This window comes from Micromys minutus (assembly GCF_963924665.1).
Source record: "Micromys minutus genome assembly, chromosome: 4".
Lineage (NCBI taxonomy): Eukaryota > Metazoa > Chordata > Mammalia > Rodentia > Muridae > Micromys > Micromys minutus.
The window spans coordinates 61,378,470-61,390,882 of record NC_137973.1 but is presented as its reverse complement, the minus strand read 5'-3'; the positions used below and the strand labels follow the sequence as shown (position 1 = coordinate 61,390,882).

General features: G+C 38.9%; 1 pseudogene across 1 annotated transcript in view; it reads right to left on the bottom strand.

The window, feature by feature from the left end:
* LOC308420113 (ornithine aminotransferase, mitochondrial-like) overlaps positions 1-2,896 on the bottom strand; it is a 43,797-nt pseudogene extending 40,901 nt beyond the window's left edge. The window contains exon 1 of the transcript in view: positions 1,592-2,896. The product of the transcript in view is annotated as an ornithine aminotransferase, mitochondrial-like (transcript). The remainder of the gene's footprint in view (positions 1-1,591) is intronic.
* Positions 2,897-12,413: the final 9,517 nt, after the last annotated feature.

The window sequence follows — 12,413 nt, the reverse complement described above, 5'->3', positions numbered from 1 at the left end:
GGCAATGTTGCTTGTTATCTACTTAAACTTCAGTTTCATTTGCCATGTTCAGTAATGAAACTTGTAGGAAGGTAATTTGGGTGGACAGGAACAACTCACATTCTCCTGTCCTAAGCCTTGCATCTGTATCTGCCGGTGCCCCGCCCACTCTCGCTCTCTACTTCCTGTTTTTCTCTGCTCTGGAGATCCAGTGCCTTCAGTTCCAACTTCTTGATATTCTCTACAGAGTTTGTACTCTCCCCATCCTTCAAAGCTTGCCTGTTCACCTGTTCAGCAGTTTGAGCTCTCCATGTTTTTTTTTTTTTTTCTTTTTTTACGAAAGTTGTCAATAAAAAGTTTTGGCAGTTCAACCTTAAATATTATTTTTGTGTATTTATAGTTATCACAGTTTTCATTCTGTATTAGTATGTTTATTATAAATCACTACTTAAATAACAAAGGAAGATGTTGTTTTAGTCTCATGTACATTAAACTGTATGGTCATGTGCAAGTATATATGAAGCAGTCATAGTTTTATTTAGAAGAAAAAGCCTGAAGCACAGCCAATGATCTCAATAGGGGATGAAATGCCAATCACAAGAGTGAAATAACACACTGCATGTCACTAAAATGGAAATACAAAATATTCTGTTGGGGTAAAAAAGAAAATTAAGCGTTATCCAAAGAAATCCTGAAAATAAAATATTTTACAAATGCAATCAATCACATTAAGTATAATTTAGAAATAAAATCTCAGACTCTATACAATATATATATTGGGCAATGCAAAGTTACTTTCAAGTAGTACTTTACATATGCTTAATTCTCAATCATCTTAACATTTATTGATTATAATGATTTAACTGCATGAGGTTAAACAAGTTTCTTATGTAGTGTCTCATAAATAATTTCCAAATACAAAACAGTCACACCAGCAAGGAAATTATAAAAACATATAGGAATTACTGAAGGACTGAGTTTGCAGGCTGTATACAGATGGATCTTTTTCTCCTTAGAAAGTTCCCACAGAGTGGAAACTTTAACAAAGAGATGCCATTCACTTTCACCCTCTGTCACAGAGCCACCTGTAGGTCCCTAGGTGTCACTCTACTATACATCAACTGAAATTTATATATTATATGTTATATGTTATATTTTATAGGTTATATGTTACACATTACATGTTACATTTATATATTATATAATTAATCCAGTTAATCTACTATATATATATATATATATATATATATATATATATATATATATATATATATATATTTAAGTATGTAATAGAGTTTATTTAGGGCATGGGGAGGGGAGTTGGAGGAGTAGAGGCAGAGAAAGGTAGAAGGGGAGAGAGAGGGAGAGAGAGAGAGAGAGAGAGAGAGAGAGAGAGGCTAACCAGGAACATGTGGAGAGAGACGGAGGGGAATGGGGAGAGAAGGGAAAGCGTGGACAAGAGAGTTAGAGGGTAAAAAACTCATATATATATATATATGTGTGTGTGTGTGTGTGTGTGTGTGTGTGTGTGTGTGTGTGTGTGTTCAAAAATGTCTTTTAAAAGAAAATTTGAATCTGCCCTTTGCAAGCAGAGTTTCACAAGAGCTCTTACTGAAGATGGCTCCCAGAGACCAGTGAGCACTTCCTACTCTCAGAAGGGCAAGATGGTCGTTTATGATTTCCACTGAGTCCTAAGTCCTCATCCTCCCTAATCACAAGAGGAGTTGCAAATCTCACGATATCATCATGAGTTGGCTTGACTAGATGCATATTATCTGGAAGTCATGCACATGCACCTTCTAAGAATCACAATCTTTGGTTTCTCCAATGATGATGGCATTTAGCAACTGTTTCTGTCTAGACAGCAGTCACTACACCAGAGTCCTGAGCTCCTTTCTCAAGATAGCACCCATCTTGTCTGCATTCTTAGCAAGATTCTCCTCTTCTAGAGCCTCAAGAGATGAAATGCCAGCTTGGCAGCCTAGTTGATTGCCATACGTGGAGCCATGCTCACCTGGTCAGCACTATCTCATTTTCATACAGCACTGCAGAGCCTGGAGAAGACACCAGAAAGAGCCTTTCCAAGAAAAATGATGTCAGGTCTGACATTCTCATCATCCACAGCCAGCCATCTCCCAGTTCTGGCCAATCCTGTCTGCATTTCACCAGCAATAAACAGGACCTGATACAGAGTTCTTGAACTCCTGTTAGGTGTCTTGGATCCAGAAGGGTAAGACCTGCTTTACCCTGGATGGGTGCCACCTTGAATGCATTAACATCTGGGTCTTGAAGAGCATGCTTCAATGCAGGTAGATCATTGTATGGGATGGTTTCAAATCCTGGAATGAAGGGAGCAAAGCCATCATAACTGGATATGTGAAACTGGAGATTGCAGACAGTGTTTGGCTCCACAAATGTCCAAGAACAGAAACATTTTTTGCTTTGTGTTCCTGGAAGCCTTTCATGGTGTAGCCCCAATGACAGATAAGATTATAGGCATTCTTTCAAGCCTCCACTCCTATATTCAGAGGAAGAACTCTGTTGTAGTTGAAAAGCTTGGTAATATACTCCTCATATTCACCAAGGACATTGTTATAGAAATTTGACGTGAATGTCAGTGTGTGCTTCTGACTCTTCATGGCACTTATGATCTTGGGGTTACAAGTGTCTTTGGCGGATACAACATAAGTGGGCAGGAAATCCAAGTATTGCTTGTCTTCCAGATTACACACAGAAATGGCACCCCAAGGCAGGCAAAGGGTGGTAACTGTGTGCACCACACCTAGATTTCTGTCCAAGGATTTACTCAGAGGATGGCGGGCCTTGCACTGTCTTCTTAGTTGCAACAGATGCAGCAGAGGTGGACTCCTTGTTGCAGAGCAGCAATTGTCTGCAAACTTGCTAGTTTGGAAAACATTATCTGTGTCTTTCAAGAGTGGGAGCACAGAGGGACATGACAGAGTCTGCTAAGTGCCACTGACCATATGTTAGCCACAAATCCCGATATGCAAGTATAATTTCATGGTTGCTCTGAGAATACACATAGATATAAGTTATGGTGGAAGATGCCATGAGTTTGAAACTTAAATATTTCTGGGAGAATATTGAAAATCAATGAATTAGTGGTCTTCTCTTTTAATATATGGTCACATGTCAACTAATTTATTTTTCTTGAAGAGTTGATGAATCACACTAGTACAACCTATGTGGCAATTCTAAAGATGGTGTTGTTTAACTTTTAAAATTGAAACAAAAATTGCACACCTTTGGTTCAGTGTGGTACTTTAACACATCCACAATGACAGTGTTTAAGTATTTGGAACTTCCATCTCCTCTGAACTTCTGTTTCCTTTGGGAAGGTTGGTATTTTTTTTAAATGTTATCAATTTTTGTGAACTCTAATCAGCCTACTGTGTTACAAAACACTAGACTTTCCTTTTATTCTCACCTTTATTTTGATGCCATTGGAGAAGATGAAAGTTTTGGGAGGAATCTGTAGTCTGATGGTCCCTTTGCAAAGAATAGAAATTGCCAGTGAGACAAACATTTTTATTTAAAAAAAATAAAGTTTGAGAAAGAAGATGCTATGGGCATTGATTAAAAAACCTACCCATTGACAGTGCATCTCTTTGACAGTGTGCTTGAGATGGACTGGCAGAATTGTACAGGAACTTACAAGGAGGATCATTTAAGGGATGTACTTTCACAATAGAACATGTTGTTACCACTTAAGGAAATACTCAGAGAATACCAGTCTTCCTCAGACTGCACAGACCTTTGAAATCCTGTCACACAGATCACTTTTGAGAAGTTGAGAACCAGAGGTTAACATGACTCCTGTCAATTTTTCCCCTGTGGCCAATAGGCCTTCTGTTCTTGATCATCAGTGAAATGAAGGGATCTTGCTTGAGCAAACTCTGGAAACTACGTGTGCTTGTGACTGAATAGGACTAGTCAGGGGGAAAGCCCACTGCAGATCCTATACTTCAAAGTCCATGTGAGACAGAGTTATCACGACTTAGATTTATAACCAACAGAGGAAAATTTTTTAATCAGCTAGGAGAACATAGCTCAAAAAGGAGAGAAAAATGAAAGGACACTTAGCTATACCAGAATCCAAGCACAAAGGCATTTGGAGGAATTCAAGCTGTCTATAAAAAATAGTATTCTTGATTTTTAAATCTTTCTTGTAAAGAGAGATTTTAGAATACTTATAGTCTTAAAAGGACCTAAACCAAGATGGATTCTGGATAAGAGAGAGTGAAGTCATTCTGGCCAAACCATGAACACCAAGCCTATGAATCAACTGAATTACAAGGGGAAAAGATTGTAAATCATGGATGAAGGGAAGACATGCTATTAGATGCTGTCTTCTGCATATGACATGGCAGGTGTAACCATGAGCACACAGTTTCTGTGCTACCTCAATAAGACATCACACAGAAAGAAAAAGAGTAGGAAGTGGATTCATTTGGAAGAGCATCCAAGGGCATGGGAAGAAATGAGAAGGGAAATGGGCACAAAATTGCCATCAGTACATTGCATATAAGTAGTAATATGTCAGATGTTACACTTAAAATGATAAAGCAGTGTGTTTATTTAAGAAGGGGCGGGAATGTCCACGACAGCAACTCACTTGTGTTTTTCCCTATTCCATCCCCGAGCCTATTGAATGGCATGCTTTGCATTTAGGATAAGTCCTATTGCTTAGTTTGCTGACTGACATGATTGTTTTCTCTGCAAATAACCTTGCAGACACAATAAGAATTGTGTTCCACCAATCTGCTAGGCGTCTCTCAATCCAATCAGGTTGTCAGCCAAAATCAACTCTCCGTTCTAATAGAGACCAGCTGGCAAGAGGGACTGCAGCTTTAGGGTCAACATCAGGAAGGCAAGGATGAGATGGAAACCAAGAGACAATGACTAGACTGGGGGAAAACTGGGGTGCCATGTGTGGCTTCAGAGAAGGTGGAGCTTCTCTTTGGCCCTTCCACTGAATGCTAAATCAAAGGGCTCAGAGCTGTCACACACTGGCGCTTATACTTAGACATTTTCTCAGGGTCTCCTGAAGTGCTCCTTGCTTTGGTCAGTTCCCTGATGATCTTAGGAAGATTATCACTGAATCTACCATGTGTTTACCTACTTGGTCTGTTTTCTACCTCACCATGCTGGAGGTGCCAAATATTCACATGAGGCTTGACAGTCTAATTTCTGGAGCATTACAAATGATATAATAAATTTATGTCTTCTCTGTTTCCATCTCTCTGTCCCTGTCTCTGCCTCTGTCTGTCTGTCTGTCTGTCTGTTTGTATATGCCTCCCTTTTCATCCTTCCACCTTTCTTCATAGTTTATCAGGTACATGTGCAGTATTTGTGCTAGTGTGTGTGTGTGTGTGTGTGTGTGTGTTTGTGTGTAACACACTTGCGCCCATGCAGTGGAGTCCAGATGCATTATCCATTGTCTTACTCAGTCATTCTCTATCACAATTTAGAGATGGGTTTTTCCCACTGATCATAAATTCCCTGATTGGGTAGACTGGATGTCCATCAAGCTCGGGAGACCCGCCTTTTTCAATCACACTCTAGAACTGACTCTAGACCACTGACTCTAACAATCATGCCTTGCTTTTCCCTGGGTGCTGGAGATATGAACTCTTCCCATGCTTGAGCTGTAGGCAGAGTCATCTCTACGTCCATCATTTGTGTTTTTAATCACATAATTTTGAGCAAGTATATTTCTGATATTGATAGAAACTGAAATTTTGAGTTTATATTTCTTCAGAGCAAATGTATATGACATGATAAACTTGAAATAAAAATATTTATATTATTGTATTCCAATACATACTAGATAAAATTATGATATATATTTTTATAGTACCATATTTCTGCCATCATACTTTGTATGGAAGGAAATGAGTCTTCTCAGCTTTGAAAGGATGGAATTTTGTTGTCATATTCTTAACTTTGATAACTAAACTGTCAACGGCTCTCTTGTTTATGAAAGGCTGGTGAGGGCAAAGAGTAGCTTTTATTTTTGTTTATTATGTTTTGATCATATGATAATATTAAGCAGTATTATATCAGTGACTTAATTATTTTCCTCATCCATTTGCATATGGGGTGGAGTGTGGATAGTTTGGTTAAAAATTCAGACAAGATCAGCACATTCTGGGTGATAGCTGAATTCAAAGGGACTCGTCCAGTCTTCTGAGTCACTTTTTCTCATTTTCTTTCATTAGTCAAAGGTCAGACATAAAGCATCCTCTTATACTATTTTTTGGAGGGAGGGCTTAGAGTTTGCAGTCCATATCTGGTGGTATGTCATCATTCTAGCCTCTGATGCTTGGAGGACTCAGACAGGAACTGTGCTGATGACATCATTTTCATAACGCTCCCTTGCTTTCTTTCCCTATCAGTCTGTCCTAGCTGAATTGTCAAGGTGGCTGAAACCAGAAACACAGGAAGCAAAATAAGTCTGTCACCCTGGAAATTGTTTAAAGGCCCCATGACAGAAAAAAGTCCAGAATTCAAACACAATTAGCAACATTTGCTTCAGGATATACTCCTTTATTAAGTATAAATAGGAAGTTTCCCAAAGATTTCACCAGAAAGTAGCCCTTCCTTTTTATTTCCCAATTAAAAAGACATGCCATTTGTGAAACCCTAATGGTTCCTGGTTTCACTTTACCAGATTGTAACTCTATCCAAGGCACCCCAGAAAAATTCTACTTATCAGAGAGAGGGGGGCAGAGAGAAGGGGCATAGAGAGGGGGCAGAGAGAGGGGGTAGAGGGAGTGAGAGAGGGAGAGAGAGAGAGAGAGAGAGAGAGAGAGAGAGAGAGAGAGAGAGAGAAGAAAATGAGTTTTTTTCTTGCTAAAGTATTTATTAAACAAATATTAAATCTCTTATCAATTTATTTTTCATTATGTTTTTTGCCCAAAATTATTGAATGTTCTGCATCATAACAATTTGTTTCTGGCTATATTTTTATTGGTTATCTTATTTTACATTTCAAATGTTATTCCTCTTCCCCCTCTTCAATCCTCCTTTCCCTCCCCCTGCTTCTATGAGGGTGCTTCCCCACCTACCCACTCCTGCATCATTGCCCTAGCATTTCCCTATGCTGTGGCATTGAGCCTCCACAGGACCAAGGGTCTCCCCTTCCACTGATTCCAGATATCAACCAACCAAACCTTCCAGAGCTTCTAGGGGCTAAACTACCAATCAAAGAGTACATATGGAGGGACCCATAGCTCCAGGTACACAGATAGCAGAGAGAATGAGTTTTTAAAGCACCCCTTTGAGCTATAAATTGAGAACTGTCCCAAATGGTATAGATGGCTAAGACACTTCTCTGGGACTTCCCATTGAAAATCTCATATCCTTGTTCCACAAATCTCATTCACTGGGACTCTCCCCGAAGAATCCTACACGCACACTCTCCATGTCTCTATTCTTTCTCTAGCATTTCTCTTTCTCTTAACCTCTGAAGTTCAAGTCTATTTAATTAGTGACTCTTATTGAACATGCTTATCCTTTACTTGAGTGCCTTAATTTTTAATAACATTCCAGGCCCACCTCATCCTGGCTAGTGCTGAAATTGTGTTTTGTGTTGAAGTCATGAATCTGTCACTAACCTGACTCAAGGTCCCATAATGGTTAAGGAAACTCCTTAGTCTGCTGAGTATGGCCATGTCCTGGTTGCCGCCTACAGGATCTTACCCTGGGCTTCTGGGGAAATCAAAGTTTATTACCGCAAATAGGAATTACAACTGAAAAGTTTAATTTAGTTTTGAATCATTCTATTACTATAAAATATGTAGACTCAAATTTAGTGTTTCAATTTCAATGTCAAAATATGAAAATTCAGAAAAACATATTCAGTGTGATATTTCCTAACCATGTATTTCTCTCATTGTCTAGAGCTTTGATCTGTAATTCAAAATTGGTCTCATATAGAATTTCATGTACCACTAGTTACACTCTGAAGTCCTTTGCACATAACACTCCAGGCTTGGGTTTTGTTGTCTACTCTCTACTCCATCCCTAAGTAAGGCTGAGTACTGTAGAAAAAGAGACACAGCCAGTATATGATTGTGAGAACAGTAGGAAGAAATGCTGTGACTGTAGCCATTAACACACTTGAATAGCCAACGGTGTCTACTGATTAAGTGCAAAGTGAATCAGTAAACCTCAGACACAAAGCGCAAAGTGACTTTTTCAGTGAGTGTACTTATACTCTTAGATCCTACTTGTCTGCCCAGTAGTTTTGTAGCCATTAACCCTTGAAGTAGAGAAAGACTTGCATTAAATATAATGAGCTGATTTGCTGACAAATAACCACAAAAACTGTTATCAATCTGCATCTACTCTTAATCTATTTGGTGCTACTCTTTGCCCTCACCAGCCTTTCATAAACAAGAGAGCCGGTTGTGTTCCACTAGAGAACTCTGCCTACTACAATAGGTTACATATATCATGTGAAATGGGAACCCAACTTGTGCAGGTGTTAGACTGTGTATTTCTGTAGCATTTCTCCATTTTAAGTAGTTGCTGCAAACGGGCTCATTTTTATATTTCTAAGCCTTCAGAGCTGCTCAGAGCTTACTCTCATGAGGTATGTATTAATGGGAAGGCTAGCACCTCACTCATGAGAGCTATTTCTGACCTCCAAGTGAGAGCCATCATCAAATACACAGATGGGATTTGAGCCACTGGGAAACTAAGTGCTTCATGTTCTCAGAGATTTATAGTATGAGACCTGTTTGTACTAGATGTGTTTACTTAAAAAAATAACTTGTTTAAAAAATGATCTCTCTCTTCTGAGGCCTGAACATAAGGTGCTTATGTGGAATTATTAATAAACCTTTCTATGTATTTCTGACATGAAATGATCTTGTCTGAACCATGTCTATTTTTACAAGAATGGGATTCTCCCCAAGAGTTCAAAATAGATTTTTATAAAGGAAACTTCTGCTGAACAAAATTTACATTGTGGAGGAGGGGGTAAGTTTTCCAGAAAGATACTTTTCCTGACAGTAATGTCAGGCCCCTATTCTCCTCATTCACAGCTTATTAGGAAGTGCATCTGACTGTCCTTTCTTTGTATGTGGTGCCAGGGTTGGCGGGGCCTTATTGTTCAGGGATAACACTTCTAACCTCACCGCCGGACTTTGGAAATCGATGTTCATTTCACACTGTACTCCTCCCCCACACCCACTTGTGCTGCTCAACAAATACCAGTTCTACGAGAGGTGACCCCTTTTTAATTCCCTAATATAGGCCACAGCTCTCTTTGATTTATAGAAGACTGGTAGCCTATTCATAAAATATGTATCTGCAAGATGCAGTTTATGAGAAACTTGGCTTTGGGGACACATTAATTCTAACTGCAGATGCAACTTTCATGTTTTATAATATAACCCTGACAGCTGTAATTTCAGATTAAAGATTTTTCATTCCCATCCCCATCTTGATTGCTCTGCATGGTCCTTATATTACCTTATTGTCAATAGCAAGTGTTCACTCTATTGGGAGTCATTTAATAACCAGCTGCCATTTAACGTGTAGACAGAACATTTGTCTCAGCATAGTCCTCTCTGGTAGTGCTCCTGAGCACACTGAGCTGGGACCTCCTCAAGAAAAACAACAGCTGGCCGGCACCACTGTCCTCACTGCCCCCATTTTGTGGTGGCTAGTTAAAATAAACATGGACACTCTCGGTGAATTTTCTGGATGCATTTGTGAGTTTGTTATTTTAGTAACAAAACCGTTCCTTCTGTCAGTCCATCATCCCCAATCGTGTATCCTACCCTGACCCTCATCCACTTTATGGATCAACTTTTATTCTTTTTTGAGTTCTACAAATATATAACTCTCTTAAAGTCATATCCTGATTACTTAAAATGGAGCAAAATAAAAATTATAGGTTTAGGGTCTATCTTAAAACATCTGTTTGGAGGGAAGTTAATAATATATCAATTTGTGCAGGTTACATTTGCAAATGATCAGATTGTAATGAACGTTAATTATAACAGCAAGAGGATCTTCCACAATCGAATTACAGGTCTCAGTTTGTCTATAAAATCTGTGATATATCCAGTTGATATATGAAAACGCATTCATGATTGGTAATGTTTTTATTTACAGTCCCTCTAAATTTTCTTAACTTGACAGCTGAGGATTAGCGTCTATAGCAGGCAGTGGTGAAAGAAATAAAAATGAAAAGTAAAAGAAGGCTTAAGAAAATGGACTCTTTCATGGCTAATTAAACCAGAATACAAATCAATCACTGCACATGAGTGATGAATTTATTATGCTTGTGAGCATACTGTACCCTCTAGTGTCTGCTATACGCTGAAATTATAATTTCCATCAGCTTAGAGAGTAATCGTTTACCCTAAGCTTTATCTTTATCTACCGTATTGATCTGAGACTCTTCTGCAAGGAATGGAAGGTTGGTGGGCCAGGTAAATATGGGAAGTTAAAAACACATCAATGAAGAAAGTTAGGAACTCCTGACCATGTGACCAAGACCTTCTTTTCCCCCTTAATTTATTTCAACTGCTACAAAGAGTTCCAGTCTTAAATCTACAGCAAATCTAGTTCCAATGAATGGTAGGGAGGTGTGGCAAATGACCCCAGCAAGAATCTACTCTATGATGGCCCTGGGGTGTATCACATTGCTGATTTCCTTTCTGGATGTGGAGTAATAAGTTGGAACTGTCTCATCAGTAGTAATTGGGAAAACTGTAATGACAGGTTTAGGCAGGTTTGGGCCTTCACACTCAGACATTAGACGACAATTGAAATTTTCTGAATTTTTTTTTTATATTTGATGTCACAGTCACTTGTACATGTAACTTACTCTCCCTGTAGAGTACAATAATAAACTTTGTCCTTGAGTGAGAAGCTCATAATTTTCTACTCCAAAAGTGACATTGAGCACACATTTCCACAATAAAAATACATTTAGATCACAAACATTTCTACAGATGTATGAAAATGTCTATTTTTTAAAAAAATGAATATTATGTAACTTTTGGTAGATATGCAGTGAAATGCAAAGGGACAATTAATTTAAGACTCATCAATGGCAACAATCTCCAGAATTTTATTACCTTCACTTTGAGAAACAAAAACGGACTTTTTTAGTTGCCCTTTCAAAGATAGGCTCTTGCAAGCAAATATGACTTCTCTGGGGATGACATCATAACCAAGCAGCTGAACTCTCAACTCTACAAGGTCTTCAGCCGGTTCCAATCCAGCTTGGTGACCTTGCCCAAGGGGCCACCAGTGCTCCTCTTGGCTGTCATAACACACCTCATATATTAGCCATTCTCAGTGCAAAACAGCAGCATAGAGAACTTGGCCCCGCTCTCCTATGTGTCATTGTCTGAGGGCAGCAATAAAGAATTAGGCCAGCTGCATCCTTGAGAAGAGCCCATGGCCTGAAACATCTGCATTTCAAGGACAGCCCTTGATGGATAATAAATCGAGATGTTTCTGCCTTGGATTGGAAAAGAAGTCCCATGACTAATCTTTCCTCTAAGAGAGTTAGCATTAGAGTTTAGGAGGGGGAGGGAAGGCATCTTCATTTTCTGCCTTTGCACTTTAGCCTTACCTGCAGATGTGCAATAGTTGGGAAAGAACACATGAAGGAAGACCATGGATATTTATCTTCAATTTCCCTCGTTTTAGCAAAAAAAAAAAAAAAAAAAAAAAAAAGTTAATATTCAAGTGTGTATAGCAGAAAGAACACTGTCCGGAAAGAAAAAATGCTGCACAGTGGTAGACCTATGCCTTCTAAATAACATTTTAAAAAAGTCAGAAGACTCTGGCTTTCCAGGTACTAGCTGTATCTCTGTTTGCTATAAACAAAGCCCCCAGTCCTCTGGAGGCTAATGGGGCAGTTGATTGGTGTTTACTCATCCCAGTAGGATCTGGTTTCTGATAATCTAGGACCCCTGTGTACATGGAAGTTCAGGCTGGTGGTGAAGTGGCAGAGCCCACTTAAGAACACAGGGGAGGGCTTTGTAAACTCTTTGTGGTCAGGTTGAGCTGGAAGACTTTGTTTATTTAGAATTCCTTCCAGGTCCCCTAAGATCCTAGTGAGAGCTGCAGAAGTCAAATTCCCTAATGCCCTGTGTATCTTCTTTGCAGTATCTGGTTAGCAAAACCCTAAAAAAAAAATTGACAACATTGTTTTGAGGAGCTTAGGCTGTTTTGTCTGATATTTGTCATTTCCTCTTTCATGGCTATGTCTTTCTAGAATGTTCTTAGAATTGTACATATGCTACCAAAATCTGAACACCAGACAAGAAAACTCCTAGCATTTGCTCTTACAGACAGTAATTAAATTTGGGGGTGGGGAGCCCAAAGACAATTCTTGTTTTCATGACAATTTATTTACTTATTTATTTCTGCTTTCA